Source organism: Anomaloglossus baeobatrachus, chromosome 6 (genome assembly GCF_048569485.1).
Source record: "Anomaloglossus baeobatrachus isolate aAnoBae1 chromosome 6, aAnoBae1.hap1, whole genome shotgun sequence".
NCBI classification, from domain to species: Eukaryota; Metazoa; Chordata; class Amphibia; order Anura; family Aromobatidae; genus Anomaloglossus; species Anomaloglossus baeobatrachus.
The window spans coordinates 228,274,011-228,290,925 of record NC_134358.1 but is presented as its reverse complement, the minus strand read 5'-3'; positions in this window follow the sequence as shown (position 1 = coordinate 228,290,925).

The window sequence follows — 16,915 nt, the reverse complement described above, 5'->3', positions numbered from 1 at the left end:
TTACATTACAGAGGTTTTCAATGGGGTACAGGTCTCGAGATTGAGCTGGCTATGACAGGGTTTTGATATGATGTTCCTTAATCCACACATTGATTGACCTAGCTGTGTGGTATGGCGCATTGTCCTGCTGGAAAAATCAGTCCTCAGAGTTGGTTGGGTTACATTGCCTCAAGAGAAGGAAGCAACTGTTTTTCCAAGATAACCTTGTATGCTGCTTGATTCATACGTCCTTCGCAAAGTTTAATCTGCCCAATTCCAGCCTTGCTGGAGCATCCCCAGTTCATCACCGATCCTCCACCAAATTTCAAAGTGGGTGCAAGACACTGTGGCTTGTACGCCTCTCCAGGTCTCCGCCTAACCATTAGATGACCATGTGTTGGGCAAAGCTGAAAATTAGACTCATCAGAGAAGATTACCTTACTCCAGTCCTCTATGGTCTTTGCCAAACTTCAGCCTGGCTCTCCTTTGTTTCTCATTGATGAAATACTTTTTTCTAGTTTGACATGATTTGAGTCCTGCCTCTAGGAGCCTGTTACGAACTGTTCTTGCCATGCACTTCACCCCAGCTGCTATTTGCTATTCCTTTTGTAACTCACTTGATGTCATCCTGCAGTTGCTGTGACATTCTGCAGTTGCAGTGACATTCGAATAAGATGACGATCATTCCGGTCAGTGGAGAGTCACTTTTGCCCTCTGCCGGTCTGTAGCTTTGTTATAATAATAATCTTTATTTTTGTAGCGCCAACATATTCCGCAGCGCTTTACAAATCAGGAGCATCATATACAAACAAGTAACAGTTATAGAAAATACAATATTTAGAAGGAAAAAAGACAACCCTAATCGTGAGAGCGTACAATCTACAATGAGATGGGGGGGAAGGTACAAGTGCTTATTTACAATGACAATCCAGCCATCTCATGGGGGATAGATAATGGCTTCCTGGACCAGTTGGCCAGCACCTTGAGATGCATTTGGTTGCCATGGAGTTTGACGCGGGGTTATGTTCTGAGAAGTTGTGGAGGGACTATGTGAATTTAGTTCGGCTAGGGAGTGTGATAGGCCGCCCTAAAAAGATTGTTGTCCCCAATGTCTGCTGCTTGACCTAGTTGTAATGGACTGCCGTCTTACAAATTTTAAGGATGGAGGCAACATGACGCTCACTGTATCACTCTGCTAGTAAAACCAGAATTGAACGCTTCTTTTCCTCACTCAAGACTTCTTTTCAACTCCGTTGGCATGGTTAAAAGTTATTTTTTCATTCCTATTACTTTTGGGATATTACTAGCACTTGTTTTGCCATCCAGCTTGTCCTATTGCAAGAGGATTGTGAAGACCTCAGCAGTGTTTTTTATACTTTCCCTCGTGAAATAAGATTTGGTGCAAGTGATCACAGAATCAGAAGCACATTAAGTAGAATGAGGTGTACTCTGGTTGGAATCACTGGAATGGAATGGCTGTCAGACATGTAGAGAAGCTGATTTTTATAAGGCCCCCTTCATACGTCCGTGAAAATCACGCATGTGTTTTAAGGACGTGTCAAAGGTGCGTTTTCCCCTCCGTGAGACGTGTTTATGGCACTACGTGTGTTCTCCGTGTGTTATCCGTGATAACACACGGAGAACGGAACTTTCTGCTCACCTGTCCCTGGCGTCGCTGTCCGTGGTGCTGAACTTCGGTCTCCAGCCCTGCCGACTCCCCGCTGCTGCCGGCCGCAGTGAAGTGACTATTAAATGAGCATAATGAGCGGCGGTCGGCAGCAAGTGACAGCAGCGGCGGAGACAGGAGGGCTGGAGAAGGTGAGTAAAGGTTTGTTATTTTTTTCTCTGACACGTGTGTTTCTCCGGCGCGTGTGACACCCGTGCTGCCGGAGAAAAACGGACATGCATCAGTGTGGAACACACGTCTGCGCCACACGGAGGCATGGGCCAATGGCTGCACACGTGCGTGCACATAAACCCATTGATTTTAATGGGTTTACGTGTACCCGTGTCTCCGGTACATGCGGGCACGGACCTAGCACGTACCGGAGACACGTGCGAGTGAAGGGGGCCTAAAACTGTGCAGTGGGCTCCTAATTTTTGCCAGAGCTGTATATACATATAAATTAAGCAATTCAATAGACATCAGAGAGAAAAAAAAATAATGTATTGTTTATCTCGCATAAAAAAATTAATAAACGGCAACCAACATGTCATACTCCAGAAATGTAACCAATAAAACTATGCAAAAATAACAAGAAGTAAATATGAAATCATATGTTCACGTGACACATAAAGAATGAAAAATTAACTAAAACTTAAATAATAAAAAAGTTAAAGAAATATTAAAGTATATAAGTTTGAATCACCTCCCCCCTATTCCCAATATGTAAAAGTCCAAACTTTAAGATTCTTTATAAAAACTAATTAACCTGTATACATGCCAAAAAGACAAAAAAGACTAATAAAAAAGGAACAAAAAGTAATCGTGTCATACGTACCCAAATGGAATAGATAAAACCACAATAAAAACAAGTATTCAAAGATAAAAGTTACGTGTCTCAGAAAAGAAGCAACCAAATTTTTGTTTACAAAGTTCTAAGTTTTTTTATCTGCAAAAACACAAAAAACCTATCCGACTCTGGCATTGCTGTCATTGTAGTGACCTGGATAATCACATTGTCAGGTCCTTTTTACGACACAATGAACAGAAACATGAGGTCAAAAATTGTGGGTTTTTATGATAAATTAATGGTGACATTCAAAACTACAACTCATCCCACAAAAAAAAGCAGACCCTCATATGGCTATATAGATGCAACAATAAAAAAGGTATGGCTCTTGGAAGAAGTGGAAGAAAAAAAACCACGAAAAAATTGGATATTTGCTGGGCTGCTATGGAGTTGAGAAAAAGGTTAAGGACTCTTGGACTGTGACAATTAAAATAATGAGAAAAATTGCTTGATCCTTAATTAATATGCAGAATATCTCTGTCATTAGGGGTTACATATTTTGGAGTTTCTGTTGCCAATAAAATATAGGCAACAACCCCTGATACTTTATTGTATCGCCCAATGCTAAGAAAAGTCACAATCATGAGAACATCTGTAGCGCCCCTGAGCCACTTAGGGCACTACAAGGAACTGCATCCTCTTGGGGATGCAGAACCTATCCCCTGGGACCTGGAGTACCAGTGCCAATACCATCAAAGCACAACCAAAATCTTAGTTCTCCACTCCACACTGGGAATACAGGGATAATCCAGTAAAGGGATGGTCGCCTAGAGGTAGGAACCAGCCCAGGGATTAGCCAGCCTGGTGGGAGGGGATAGTCAGAATAGTGGCACACAGAGAGGTGTGCGGACGTGCTCGAGCTGGGTCCGTGTGACGGTGACCCGGGGGGCACAAGAGAGAGGTCGCCAGGGCGGGTACGGACGAGTACCGTTGGGACAGGAGCACGCATGGGGCACAGGTCAGACACCAGTTCTATACGGCCTGATAATCACCTGCACGGTGAGGATACCTTCATGGACTTTACCGAACCCAATACTCTGGGGGCATCAGCAGTAAACTAGGATCGGCGTTCGGACACTTACCTCCCCACAGGGTCTGCACTGCCCGCCGTACGGAGGAGACTGTTACCCCAAAGGGACAGTCGGGCCCCAAACGCTCCAGGCTACGGGGACCCAAACAACAGTGAGTGACGGGGACAGAGCAACCTGGGTCACTACATTGGCACTGATACTCCATGGGACCTGAACCAGTCATCCAGGGGCCGGAGTGAGTAGAGACTAAGCATTACAACCTTGTGTGGTCTCCGTTATTGTCCTACACATCTCCCAGGCATGGCTCTACCTGAAGAGGGCCCAACATCATTGCTGCAAACACCACCAGCCCTGGGAGTACCCACATTCAGCATCTGCGGTTCTACACCTTTAACCGCAACCCGCAGGTGGCGTCACGTACACTAAGGGGTACTTTGCATGCTGCGACATTGCTACTGCGATATCGTCAGGGTCAAATCGAAAGTGACACACATCCGGCGCCGGTAACGAGGTCGCAACGTGTAAAGCCTAGATGCGCCGATAAACGATCGCAAAAGCGTCGAAAATTGGTGATCTGTGTAGCGTTGGTCATTTTCATAATGTCGCACCAATAGGAGATACGATGTTGTTCCTCGTTCCTGCGGCAGCACACATCGCTGTGTGTGAAGCCGCAGGAGCGAGGAACATCTCCTTACCTACCTCCACCGGCTATGCAGAAGGAAGGAGGTGGGCGGGATGTTTACATCCCACTCATCTCTGCCCCTCCGCTTCTATTGGCCGCCTGCCATGTGACGTCGCTGTGACGCCGCATTAGGAAGGAGGCGGGTTGCCGGCCAGAGCGACGTCGCAGGGCAGGTGAGTGCGTGTGAAGCTGCGTAGCGATAATGTTCGCTACAGCAGCTATCACAAGATATCGCATGTGCGACGGGGGCGGATACTATAGCGCTCGGCATCGCTAGCCTAACTTTCACCCCTACTTTAAATGACTCCCCTTTTACAAGAGAAGCCCCAGGGCATGGGATCGGGCAACGACCACAAGAGTGACATTCCCTATTTGCAACTCCCCGGGACGGAGTACCCCCTTCCCTGGGTGTTACAGCTTCTTTTTCTGGCGTCAAGAACAGGATCCGGACAAGGCCCATTAACACGGGTGCCTTAAAGAACTGTATTTAATGGACTGTTTATGCAAAGACTGTCGCCATCTTTAATTCTGAAAAATTGGCTGCACCATCACTGTGCCCGAGAGCGCGCGAACAGAAGTCTCGCCCACAAGTCCTATAAGCGCAGGCGGATGTCGGCAGTACCGGGATCCGGAAGCTCCCAGAGTGCCCAGTCCCCGTGAGAGTGGTGAGAAATGGCCAAGGGGGAGCAAAGGATGCAGGCACCAGACGACGAGAGTGCAGCGGGGCCTTCCCAGGCCGTGCAAGGCGACGACAACGCGGTGGCACCTACTCTGGGAGAACGAGCCGCAGCACCCGTAGCCGTGGTGGCCGCCCCGATAATGCTGATCACCTTACCGTATGTACCCGACACAGCCTGGCTGCCCCAATACGATGGCAAACCTGATGCCTTACCGGGGATTTCAAAAGAAAATTAGCACTGTACTGGATATGTACGCGATGACCGGCAGACAACAGGCGTATGTGGTGTTGGGACAGTTAATGGGTGCAGCAGAGGTGGAGGTGGAGACCTGGTCAGATGACGATCGGTAGTCAGTGAACACTATATTTGAAAAACTCAAAGCTGCCTTTGAAACCCGCACTGAGGTAGAGCTCAGAATAGAATTTTATAACTGTAAGCAGCGGTCCCAGGACAGTATCAGAGATAATGCTCTGAGGTTGCACGCAGCGCAGCGGACCCTAAAGCTTGTGGACCCCATTACTGACCAGGACGGAAACAAAATGATGGTTGAGCAATTCCTGCAGGGTTTACGATCAGTGAAGGACCGCAAGTAGCTGCAGGTGTGGGCCCTTGAGCACCCAAATGTGAACTTTGTCATTCTTAAAGATCGGGCCATCAAAGCCTTGAAACCCCCTGAAACCATTGACTCTAATCCTCAGTCCTGGCAAGCCAACACCTCCCCTCTGCGAGCAGAGCCTCCTTCTTTAACTGTGGCAAAGACTATACCTCAGGTAGCGCCCCCTTGTGCTCCCAGTGATCTGTGTTTTCAAGTACAGCAGTAGAGTAAAGATGTGGCCAGGATCCTAGAGGTGATGCAACTCAAGCCAAATATCAAGCCGGCGGAACAGATCCAGCTAGCTGATTGCCCTGTGGATGTCCCCTGGATGCGAGGAAGGAGGACACCACTGCTTTGAGGGAGGAACAGCGACCGCTACAGTGCATCTGGACAGGCCATCTGCCGCAGGTGCCAGAAAGTCGGCCATCTTGCCAGAAGGTGACCTTTAAACTGGCAATCCCTGGGGCCAAGGGCCAATCCCCAGGAATAGGACAACAAGGCCCCGCTGATTGGCGAGACCGGTATGTAGGGGGGCATCCCATCATCTCCATCACCTTGGATGGGATCCCTACCTCTGCCCTGTTGGACACCGGCTTGCAGGTAACAACCATCCCGTATGTACTCTATAAGAGGTTCTGGTCAGATGCTGAACTCACCCGGCCCCATGCAGGCCTTACCATCTATGCCGTCAACGTTCACCAGTGACTCAGATTGGGTTTAAAGAGGTGACCATAAAGGTGGGATGGGTAGAGCTAGAAAAACAAGGACTGATTGTTGTAGAAAATGATGCTAGTCATAAAAACCCTAAAATGATAATGGGGACAAATGTCATTGAAAACTGCTTGGGGGAGGTGTTGTTTTTACTCCAACAGATTGCTGAAACTGCAGGTGCTGGTCAGCAGAGGTCCTGCAACTAGAAATCCGAGCCCTCCTGCAGAGGCAACAGGTAAACTTGTCTGGTGGGGAAATTGGCAGTGTATGGGTAATTGATGCTGGTCCTCTTGTGGTACCATCGAGAAGTGAAATGATGATATGGTGCCGGGTGGTCATAGGCCTTAGCGGACAGGACTAACAGGAAGTAGTAGAGCCACTACATTCTGAGCATTGGCCCATTGTTTTGACAGCCAGAGGATTAATTGATGCTCACAAGGGGAGAGTGCCCGTGCGAGCGTTGAACTACTGGGATGAGGAGACCAAATTGCCCAGGTATGCCACCATTGACAATTTATTCACTGTCACTGAAGAGTCCATCCAGGCAGCGGAGCCCACAACCCCACGGGAGCAGGCAGAACATGACAATCCCCAAGGTCAATTAGAGGGTTGGTGTCAAGAATTACATGTAGGTACTGATTCCACACCTTCATACCAGAAACGTGGGGTCTATCGGGTAGTACAAGAATATGAGCAGGTCTTCAGCAAACATCCACTAGATTTTGGGAGGATAAAGGGGATACAACATCACATACCCACAGGTAACCATCCGCCCATTAAGGAGAGATACAGACCTATACCACCCACTCACTACCAGAGTGCCAAAGAGATGTTGAGGAACATGAAGGAGGCAGGGGTCATTAGAGATAGTTGTAGCCCCTGGGCCATTCCACTGGTTCTGGTTAAGAAGAAGGATGGCACTATGAGGATGTGCGTGGACTCATAGTGGCAGATCAACAAGATCACTCAAAAGGACGCCTATCCATTGCCCCGCATTGAAGAGTCCTTGGCTGCGTTGAAGGCTGCTAACTACTTCTCTACCCTGGTTTTCACCAGTGGCTACTTGCAGGTCTCAGTTGCTAAAGAGGACCGGGAGAAGATCACCTTTGCCACCCCGATGGGTTTGTGTGAATTCAACAGCATGCCATTTGGACTGTGCAACGCCCCATGAACGTTCCAGAGGCTAATGGAATGCTGCCTCGGCCACCGCAACTTCGAGACCGTACTACTCTACCTGGATGATGTGATCATCTAATCCAAGACCTATGAAGAACATCTGGAACATCTGACAGAGGTATTTGAAGCTTTGGAGAAGTATGGGATGAAGTTGAATCCATCCAAGTGTCGTCTGCTGAAGCCCAAGGTCCAGTACCTGGGACATGTGGTCAGCACCGAGGGAGTGGCCCCCGACTAAGAAAAGATGACAGCTATCAAGAACTGGCCTAGGCCAACTACTGTCAAGGAGGTACGTCAGTTCCTGGGCCTGGTAGGATACTACCGGAGGTTCGTGAAGGGTTACACGAAGATGGCTGCACCCTTTCAAGAGCTCCTAGTGGGCCAAGCCAATAAGGGAACGACTTCTGATTCTCCATTCATATGGGGCGAAGGAGAAGAAAATTCCTTCAGACAGATGAAGTTGGCCCTGACAGGAGATGAGATTCTGGCGTACCCGGACTATCACCTTCCCTTTGTGCTGTATACCGATGCCAGCAACGTGGGATTGGGAGCTGTGCTGTCACAGGTACAGAATGGCAGAGAAAGAGTGATTGCCTATGCCAGCAGGAATCTCCGTTCTACTGAAAGAAATCCCGAAAACTACAGCTCCTTCAAGCTGGAGTTCCTGGCATTGGTCTAGGCGGTGACTGAAAGGTTCAAACATTACCTGGCGGCTGCAAAGTTCATCGTGTATACTGATAATAACCCTCTGACTCATCTGGACATGGCAAAGCTTGGTGCACTGGAGCAACGCTGGCGAACTATGACTTCACTATCAAGTATTGAGCTGGTCGCAAGAATGCCAACGAGGACACGTTATCCAGGATGCTTCACCTGTTTGATGAAGGGACAGATGAAGATGAACTAGAAGAAATTGAGTTGCCAGCTTTTCACCGCCCCATTGATTTAAGAGACCGTCATCCTTAAAGTATGCGGCAAGAAACCACATTAGACCCCTTGCCTCACCACGGGTGGAAAGACGTACAAGATAATGATCCTGAGGTCAAGTTGATGAAAGAGCTGATAGTCCAACTAGACTCACATATAGATCCTGGAGCTCCACAAGAGACTCAGAAGTTGTGGAAGGACAGAGGTCGATTGTATCTTCATCGAGGGAAGCTGTGCCGAAGCCTCACTAACCCTAAGACACATGAGAGGGTATGTCAAATAGTGATACCAAAAGCCCATGTTCTGTTAGTCCTGGAAGCGTACCATGATCGAGCAGGACATTTTGGCTGAAAGAAACTGGAAGCCTTACTGCATGATCAGTTCTATTGGGTTGAGATGAGAGCCACCATAGAGGAATGGTGCAGAAATTGTGGTCCTTGTACATTGAGAAGACAGGATGGTAACCGTCAAAAAGCACCACTACAACCCATCGTCACTAAGCAACCTTTGGAGATTGTTGCCTTGGATCACGTCAAGTTGACACCCAGTAGAACAGGTTACACCTATGCTCTAACAATGGTAGATCACTACTCCAGATTCCTGGTGGTGGTACTTGTCAAGAACTTAACAGCAAGCGCCACAGCCAAAGCATTCCAAACCCATTTCTGCAGACCTCACGGTTACCCAGAACAGGTGTTGACAGAAAGAGGACCCGCCTTTGAAGCCGAAATCTTCCGAGAATTCTGCGGCTTATATGGATGTAAAAAAAGAGAATTTTGTTACTTACCGTAAATTCTTTTTCTTATAGTTCCGTATTGGGAGACCCAGACAATGGGTGTTTAGCTTCTGCCTCCGGAGGACACACAAAGTACTACACTTAAAAGTGTAGCTCCTCCCTCTGAGCTTATACACCCCCTGGTAGCCAGTCCTAGCCAGTTTAGTGCAAAAGCTGAAGGAGAATAGCCACCCACAAGTAGAACCGAGTAAGAACCGGAACAACCGGAGACTCTGTCCACAACAACAGCCGGTGATAACACACGGAACAAGAAAATTGCCAACAGGCAAAAGGGAGGGAGCTGGGTCTCCCAATACGGAACTATAAGAAAAAGAATTTACGGTAAGTAACAAAATTCTCTTTTTCTTTATCGTTCCTTTGGGAGACCCAGACCATGGGACGTTCCAAAGCTGTCCCTGGGTGGGAATAAACAGAAAAAAACTAAGAAGTAGGCGGAGCCTAACTTTACAAGTGGGCGACAGCCGCCTGAAGGATGCGTCTGCCCAAGCTCGCATCTGCCGAAGCATGAGCATGCACTTGGTAGTGCTTCGAAAAGGTATGCAGGCTAGTCCAAGTGGCAGCCTGACAGACTTGTTGAGCCGTAGCCTGGTGCCTAAAAGCCCAAGAGGCACCGACAGCTCTGGTCGAGTGTGCTTTGATCCCCGGCGGGGGAGGCACCTGAGTATTCTGGTAGGCGTCCGAAATGGTCGATCTAATCCAACGGGCCAAGGTCGGCTTAGAAGCAGAGAGACCCTTGCGCCGCCCTGTGGTTAGCACAAAAAGAGAGGTGCACCGCCTAAGCGCAGCGGTGCGAGACACATAAATCCGGAGAGCACGCACCAGATCTAGAGTATGCAGCGCTTTCTCAAAGCGATGAACAGGGGCCGGACAGAAGGAAGGCAAGGAAATATCCTGGTTAAGGTGGAAGGGAGAGACCACCTTAGGAAGAAAGTCCGGGGTCGGACGGAGAACTACCTTGTCTTGGTGAAAAACCAAAAAAGGTGACTCCGAGGAGAGCGCAGCCAAATCAGAGACTCTCCTGAGAGAAGTTATGGCAACTAGAAAGGCCACCTTTTGAGAAAGACGATACAAAGAAACCTCCCTAAGGGGCTCGAAAGGGGGTTTCTGCAATACCGTGAGGACCAAGTTAAGGTCCCAGGGATCCAAGGGCCGCTGATAAGGCGGAATGATGTGAGACGCACCTTGCATGAAGGTGCGGACCTGAGCCAGCAGGGCGAGACGCCGCTGGAACAGCACTGATAGAGCTGAGACTTGTCCCTTGAGAGAGTTGAGGGACAGTCCTAGCTGCAGACCGGACTGTAAAAAAGACAGAAGGGTCGGCAACGAGAATGGCCAAGGAGAATGGCCGGAAGAGCGACACCAGGACAGGAAAATTTTCCAAGTCCTGTGATAGATCTTGACGGATGAAGACTTACGGGCCCGAGTCATAGTGGAGATGACTTCAGGAGGAATACCAGAAGCCGTCAAAATCCAGGACTCAAGAGCCACGCTGTCAATTTGAGTGCCGCAGAATTCGGGCGGAAAAACGGACCTTGCGAGAGCAGGTAAGGACGGTCCGGAAGATGCCACGGCATCTCCACGGACAGTTGGAGCAGGTCCGGATACCAAGCTCGCCTGGGCCAGTCCGGTGCAATGAGGATGACTCGACGGCCCTGCATTCTGATCTTACGCAGGACTCTGGGCAAGAGAGCTAGAGGGGGAAACACGTAGGACAGACGAAACTGGGACCAGTCTTGAACCAGAGCGTCCGCGGCGAAGGCCTGAGGATCGTGGGAGCGAGCCACGTAAATCGGAACCTTGTTGTTGTGACGGGATGCCATTAGGTCCACGTCCGGAGTGCCCCACTTGCGGCAGATTGACTGAAACACTGCCGGGTGCAGGGACCACTCGCCACCGTCCACGGATTGACGGCTGAGATAATCTGCCTCCCAGTTTTCTACGCCAGGGATGTGGACTGCGGATATGGTGGACTTGGAGTCCTCCGCCCATTGAAGAATGCGTTGGACCTCCAACATTGCCAGGCGGCTGCGTGTCCCGCCTTGGTGATTGATGTAGGCAACCGCTGTCGCGTTGTCTGACTGGACTCGAATGTGCCTGCCCGCCAACAGGTGGTGAAAGGCTAGGAGAGCTAGAAGCACAGCTCTGGTTTCCAGCACATTGATTGAAAGGGCTGACTCGGACGGAGTCCAAGTGCCCTGTGCTCTGTGGTGGAGATGTACCGCTCCCCAGCCGGATAGGCTGGCATCCGTGGTGAGAATCACCCAGGACGGAGTCAGGAAGGAGCGCCCTTGGGACAGGGAGAGGGGTCGAAGCCACCACTGAAGAGAGCTCCTGGTCCGTGGCGACAGAGCCACTAACCTCTGTAAGGAGGAAGGCCGCTTGTCCCAACAGCGGAGAATGTTCAGCTGCAGAGGACGCAGATGGAACTGGGCAAAGGGAACCGCCTCCATGGAGGCCACCATTTGACCCAGCACCTGCATCAGGCGCCTGAGGGAATAACGGCGGGGCCTCAGGAGAGAGCGCACCGCTAGCCGGAGAGACTGCTGTTTGATTAAGGGCAACTTCACAAGTGCTGGCAAAGTCTCGAACTGCATCCCTAGGTACGTGAGACTCTGGGTCGGAGTCAGAGTGGATTTGGGAAGATTGACAATCCACCCGAATTGGGCTAGGGTGGCGAGAGTGAGCGAAACACTCCGCTGACAGTCTGCGCTGGATGGACCCTTGACCAGAAGGTCGTCCAGATAAGGAAGCACTGCTAACCCCTGGAGGTGCAGGACCACAATCACTGCCGCCATGACCTTGGTGAATACCCGAGGGGCCGTGGCTAACCCAAAGGGGAGAGCCACGAATTGGAAATGATCCTCTCCTATCGCAAAACGTAACCAATGCTGATGTGACACTGCGATTGGCACATGTAGATAGGCATCTCTGATGTCGATGGACACCAGGAAATCCCCTTGGGTCATAGAGGCAATGACTGATCGCAGAGACTCCATGCGAAAATGCCGCACCCGGACATGCTTGTTGAGAAGCTTGAGATCCAGGATGGGCCGGAAGGTACCGTCCTTTTTTGGAACTAGGAAGAGATTTGAGTAAAAACCTCTGAACCGTTCCTGAGCGGGAACTGGGACAATCACTCCGTTTGCCTGCAAGGACGCCACGGCCTGTGAGAAGCCGGCGGCCTTGGAGCAGGGGGGAGTTGAGAGAAAAAATCTGTTTGGCGGGCTGGAAGAGAATTCTATCCTGTAGCCGTGAGATATAATGTCTCTCACCCACTGATCGGAGACTTGCTTTAACCAAGCGTCGCCAAAGTGGGAGAGCCTGCCACCGACTAAGGACGTGGCTGGAGCGGGCCGAGAGTCATGAGGAAGCTGCCTTAGTGGCAGAACCTCCTGCGGTCTTCTGCGGACGCGCTTTTGGGCGCCAGTTGGATTTCTGATCCTTGGCTGAGTTAGCGGACGAGGCGGAAGGCTTAGAGGATGACCAGTTGGAGGAACGAAAGGAACGAAACCTCGATTGATTCCTACCCTGGGCGGGTTTCCTGGTCTTGGTTTGTGGCATGGAAGTACTCTTCCCGCTAGTAGCTTCTTTAATGATTTCATCCAGCTGTTCACCAAACAGCCGTGAACCAGCAAAAAGGAGCCCAGCAAGAAACTTCTTGGAAGAAGCATCTGCCTTCCACTCTCGAAGCCACAAAATCCTGCGGATAACAAGAGAATTAGCTGAAGCCACCGCAGTGCGGTGAGCAGCCTCTAGCATGGCAGACATGGCATAAGATGAAAAAGCTGAAGCCTGAGAAGTTAAGGTAACCATCTCAGGCATAGATTCCTTGGTGAGGGAATGCATCTCCTCTAGAGAAGCAGAGATGGCTTTGAGAGCCCACACTGCTGCAAAAGTCGGGGAAAACGCGGCCCCCGCAGCTTCATACACAGATTTGGCCAGAAGGTCCGGGCTGAGAGCCTAGACACCGGAGGGTCTACCTTTGGGGAGTGATTTGATTGCTTCTATTAATTCTGTGCTGGATCTCAATCCGCCAGTGTCAGAGGAGCAACTCTCTTTGGCAGAAAAACATCAGTTTACCTCGCCTAAGAGAGTAAAGAGTGTGTTCTTTAACCACTCCAGTTTTCAGACCGCTGTGACCAAACCCAGGACCTGCCCTGACAAACGCTTTCCAAAGTGTGGTTCTGATGACTCCTTGACCACCTCAGGTGGAAATGGAAACCGGTCATCAGAACCACGCTTTGGAAAGCGTTTGTCAGGGCAGGTCCTGGGTTTGGTCACAGCGGTCTGAAAACTGGAGTGGTTAAAGAACACACTCTTTACTCTCTTAGGCGAGGTAAACTGATGTTTTTCTGCCAAAGAGAGTTGCTCCTCTGACACTGGCGGATTGAGATCCAGCACAGAATTAATAGAAGCAATCAAATCACTAAGATCTGAGTAACCCTCAGAGAAATCGAAGGGATACATAGCCTCCGAGCCCCCAGTGAGGGCATCCTCCTCATCTTGAGAGTCAGCTCTTGAGACAGAGCCGTGGGATGGGGAGGGGGAGGAAACCCTGCGCCTTCTCTTAGAAGGACGGGGTCTGGGATCAGATGATGAATCCTCCGTGAGCTCCGATGGACGGAGGTCAGAGGATAGGAATCCTCTGTCAAGAGTATTAGAGGCACCCTGTGAGGGGGGCTGATGCATATTCATCAAAGTCCTGGACAAAAGTCCCATGGACTCAGCAAATGACTGGGATATGGACCTAGAAAAGGACTCTACCCAGGCCTGGGGTTCAGTCACAGGTGCAGCAGCAGCCTGAGAGACCACTGGGGGTGAGACTCCAGGCTGTGGCACCGCCAAGTTAGAGCAACCATCACAGTGTGAATAAATGCTCGGCTCAGGCAGCAGGAGCTTACATGCAGTGCATGCAGAATAAAGCTTTGGAGCCATGCTCCTTGTGTGAGACATGCTGCTGGAGTGGGGGCTTTGCAGAGAATGAACCCCAGGGAGAATATACAGAGGTCCACAACCGGAGACCGGCTGTGGCTTACCAGACCGCTGGAAGCGGTGTTGTGTGCCCTCCAGATCCCGAAGCCCGGTCCCCCAGTCGCAGCACCTCAGCAGAGATGCAGAATGCAGGATATCCCAGAGCAGAGTGAACTCTGCCTGAGAAATGGCCGCCGGAGCGAAGAGAGGGGGCGGGACTAGGGGGCGTTCCTATAAAAGAGCGGGAACTGGAGGGCTATAGAGACCTGCAGGGAAGGAGGGACGCCCCAGCAGTGAGGAGTGTCCCTCCCCTGTGTAGAACGGCCGCCGGGAGGAGCCGAACCTGTCCCTCTGCATGAGTGACATGCGAGGGCAGGAAAATGAAACTAGGCCTCCGGCGAAGCCGGGGCCTAAATTTAAGCGGTGAGGCCAACAAGCAGGCACCATCGGCGCGGTTCTCAGGCAAAAGCTAGAGAACCCACCGGAAAAGTTAAAACAATCACATACAGCATACTCTCCCCTTACAATAAAGAACCGGGACCCCCAACATAAACGTCTCAGGTACTTAGCTGCTGAGACGCAGGGCCATGTCCCTGGGGATGAGTGCTCCGGTCCAACAGAATCCTCAAGGGGCTGTGGATGGAGACCGGACTCCTGCCAGGCATGGAGACTGTGCTGGCTCCCACTTCAAGCCAGATCCTAGAAGGGATGGTGAAGGAGCGCGGCATGTAAGGCTGCAGCCTTGTAAATCAACCTTAACAACACCGCCGACACAGTGGGGTGAGAAGGGACATGGCGGGAGTCCAGACATGGACCCGCTTTTCTTCAAACTCTTTCCAAAAGTCAAACAAATCAGATGAGAATGCATGTGTGGATGTATGCCTCCTGACACAAAGCGATAAACTGGCTAGGACTGGCTACCAGGGGGTGTATAAGCTCAGAGGGAGGAGCTACACTTTTAAGTGTAGTACTTTGTGTGTCCTCCGGAGGCAGAAGCTAAACACCCATGGTCTGGGTCTCCCAAAGGAACGATAAAGAAAGTTACATACTACACCCTACCATGCTCAAACAAATGGAATGTGTGAGAAGATGAACCACCTCGTTATCAATCTGCTGAAAACTCTACGGGCGGCTTTGCACGTTGCAACATCGCACGTGCGATGTCGGTGGGGTCAAATCGAAAGTGACGCACATCCGGCGTCATTTTCGACATCGTAGTGTGTAAATCCTAGATGATACGATTAACGAACGCAAAAGCATCGTTATCGTATCATCGGTGTAGGCTCCGACTTTTTCAAAATTACGCTGCCGCGACAGGTACGATGTTGTTCCTCGTTCCTGCGGCAGCACACATCGTTGTGTGTGAAGCCGCAGGAGCGAGGAACATCTCCTACCTGCCGCCGGCGGCAATGCGGAAGGAAGAAGGTGGGCAGGATGTTTACATCCTGCTCATCTCCGCCCCTCCGCTTTGATTGGCCGCCTGCCGTGTGACGTCGCTCTGACGTTGTACGACCCGCCCCCTTAGGAAGGAGGCGGGACGCCGGCCAGAGCGACATCGCAGGACAGGTGAGTGCATGTGAAGCTGGTGTAGCGATAATGTTCGCTACGCCAGGAATCACAAGATATCGCTGCTGCGACAGGGGCGGGGACTATCGCGTGGGACATCACAGCATCGGCTTGCGATGTCGCAACGTGCAAACCCGCCTACCATTTGAAGAGAGAAATCTGTGGCCAGAGAAGTTGCCTGATTTGGTAGATATGTACAACAACATCCCAGTGAGCTCCATAAAATGCACCCCTGCATATCTCATGCAAGACCTGGGAGACTACCAGTAGATCTCGAAATGGAGGTTGAAATGCCAGAAAACGGCTCACCAGATGAAGATTGGGACTCTAACCTTCAAGCCCAATATAGAAGAATACAAGACTATATTGAGCAGAACTTAAACCGCAGTCGAGCAAAACAAGAAAAAGACTTCAACAAGAAAGCAGGTGCTAATCCTCTTACGCCTGGAGAAACAGTTCTCAAAAGGAAGAGAAGACTTCACAAGCTTGACGATCAATGGTAGAAGGAACCCTATGTAGAACTCCCTTCTAATTTCAATAATAAGAAAACCTGCCTAAACAGTAAGGATCAAGGAAAAACCACATCCACTGTTTCACGGGATCCCTTAAAAAGATGCCCAGAACCACTGAAACCATAAAATGAAGTCCTGAACCAACAACAAGTCGAAGAGAAGAAAGAAAAAGTGATCCATACCATCTTGGGAGACTTTCCAGAGAATTGGCCCCAGTACAATGGAGCTATCATTGTGCCAGTCCTTACATTCCCACAACCCATGGAAGAACCAGTCCCAGAAGAGACCTCAGACAATACACTTGCAGGCTTACGAAGAATATGTAGACAATTGCCTTGTCCACCTGCAGAATGTAGAGACACATCTGCCATAGACATCAGAACACGACAAGGGTTAGATGAAGGGCCAGAGTTACGTAGGTCTACCCGTAGCAATTTCGGGCAACCCCCACTTAGATACAGAGAGTGAAACCTCAAGTGAAATGTACAGCTATTGAATGTAAATAATGTCTGCCTAATTGAAAAATGTTATGATTAAAAGTTTAATGCATAATCTATGGGAAATTTACCTGTTTGCCTAATGCGGAAAACCAAAACTTTTGAAAAAGTTCATTTAAAAATGGACCACTGGTCATTGGACTGGGAATGACCCGAACTCTCGCATTGTAAATATGTTGCACCATGTGAGCCTCCCAGAGTAATCCCACTTTGCCATCAGGACACTGATAATACCACCAAGGACAGGAAGGTTGGAGGAAAGGTCTGAGATATAGCTGG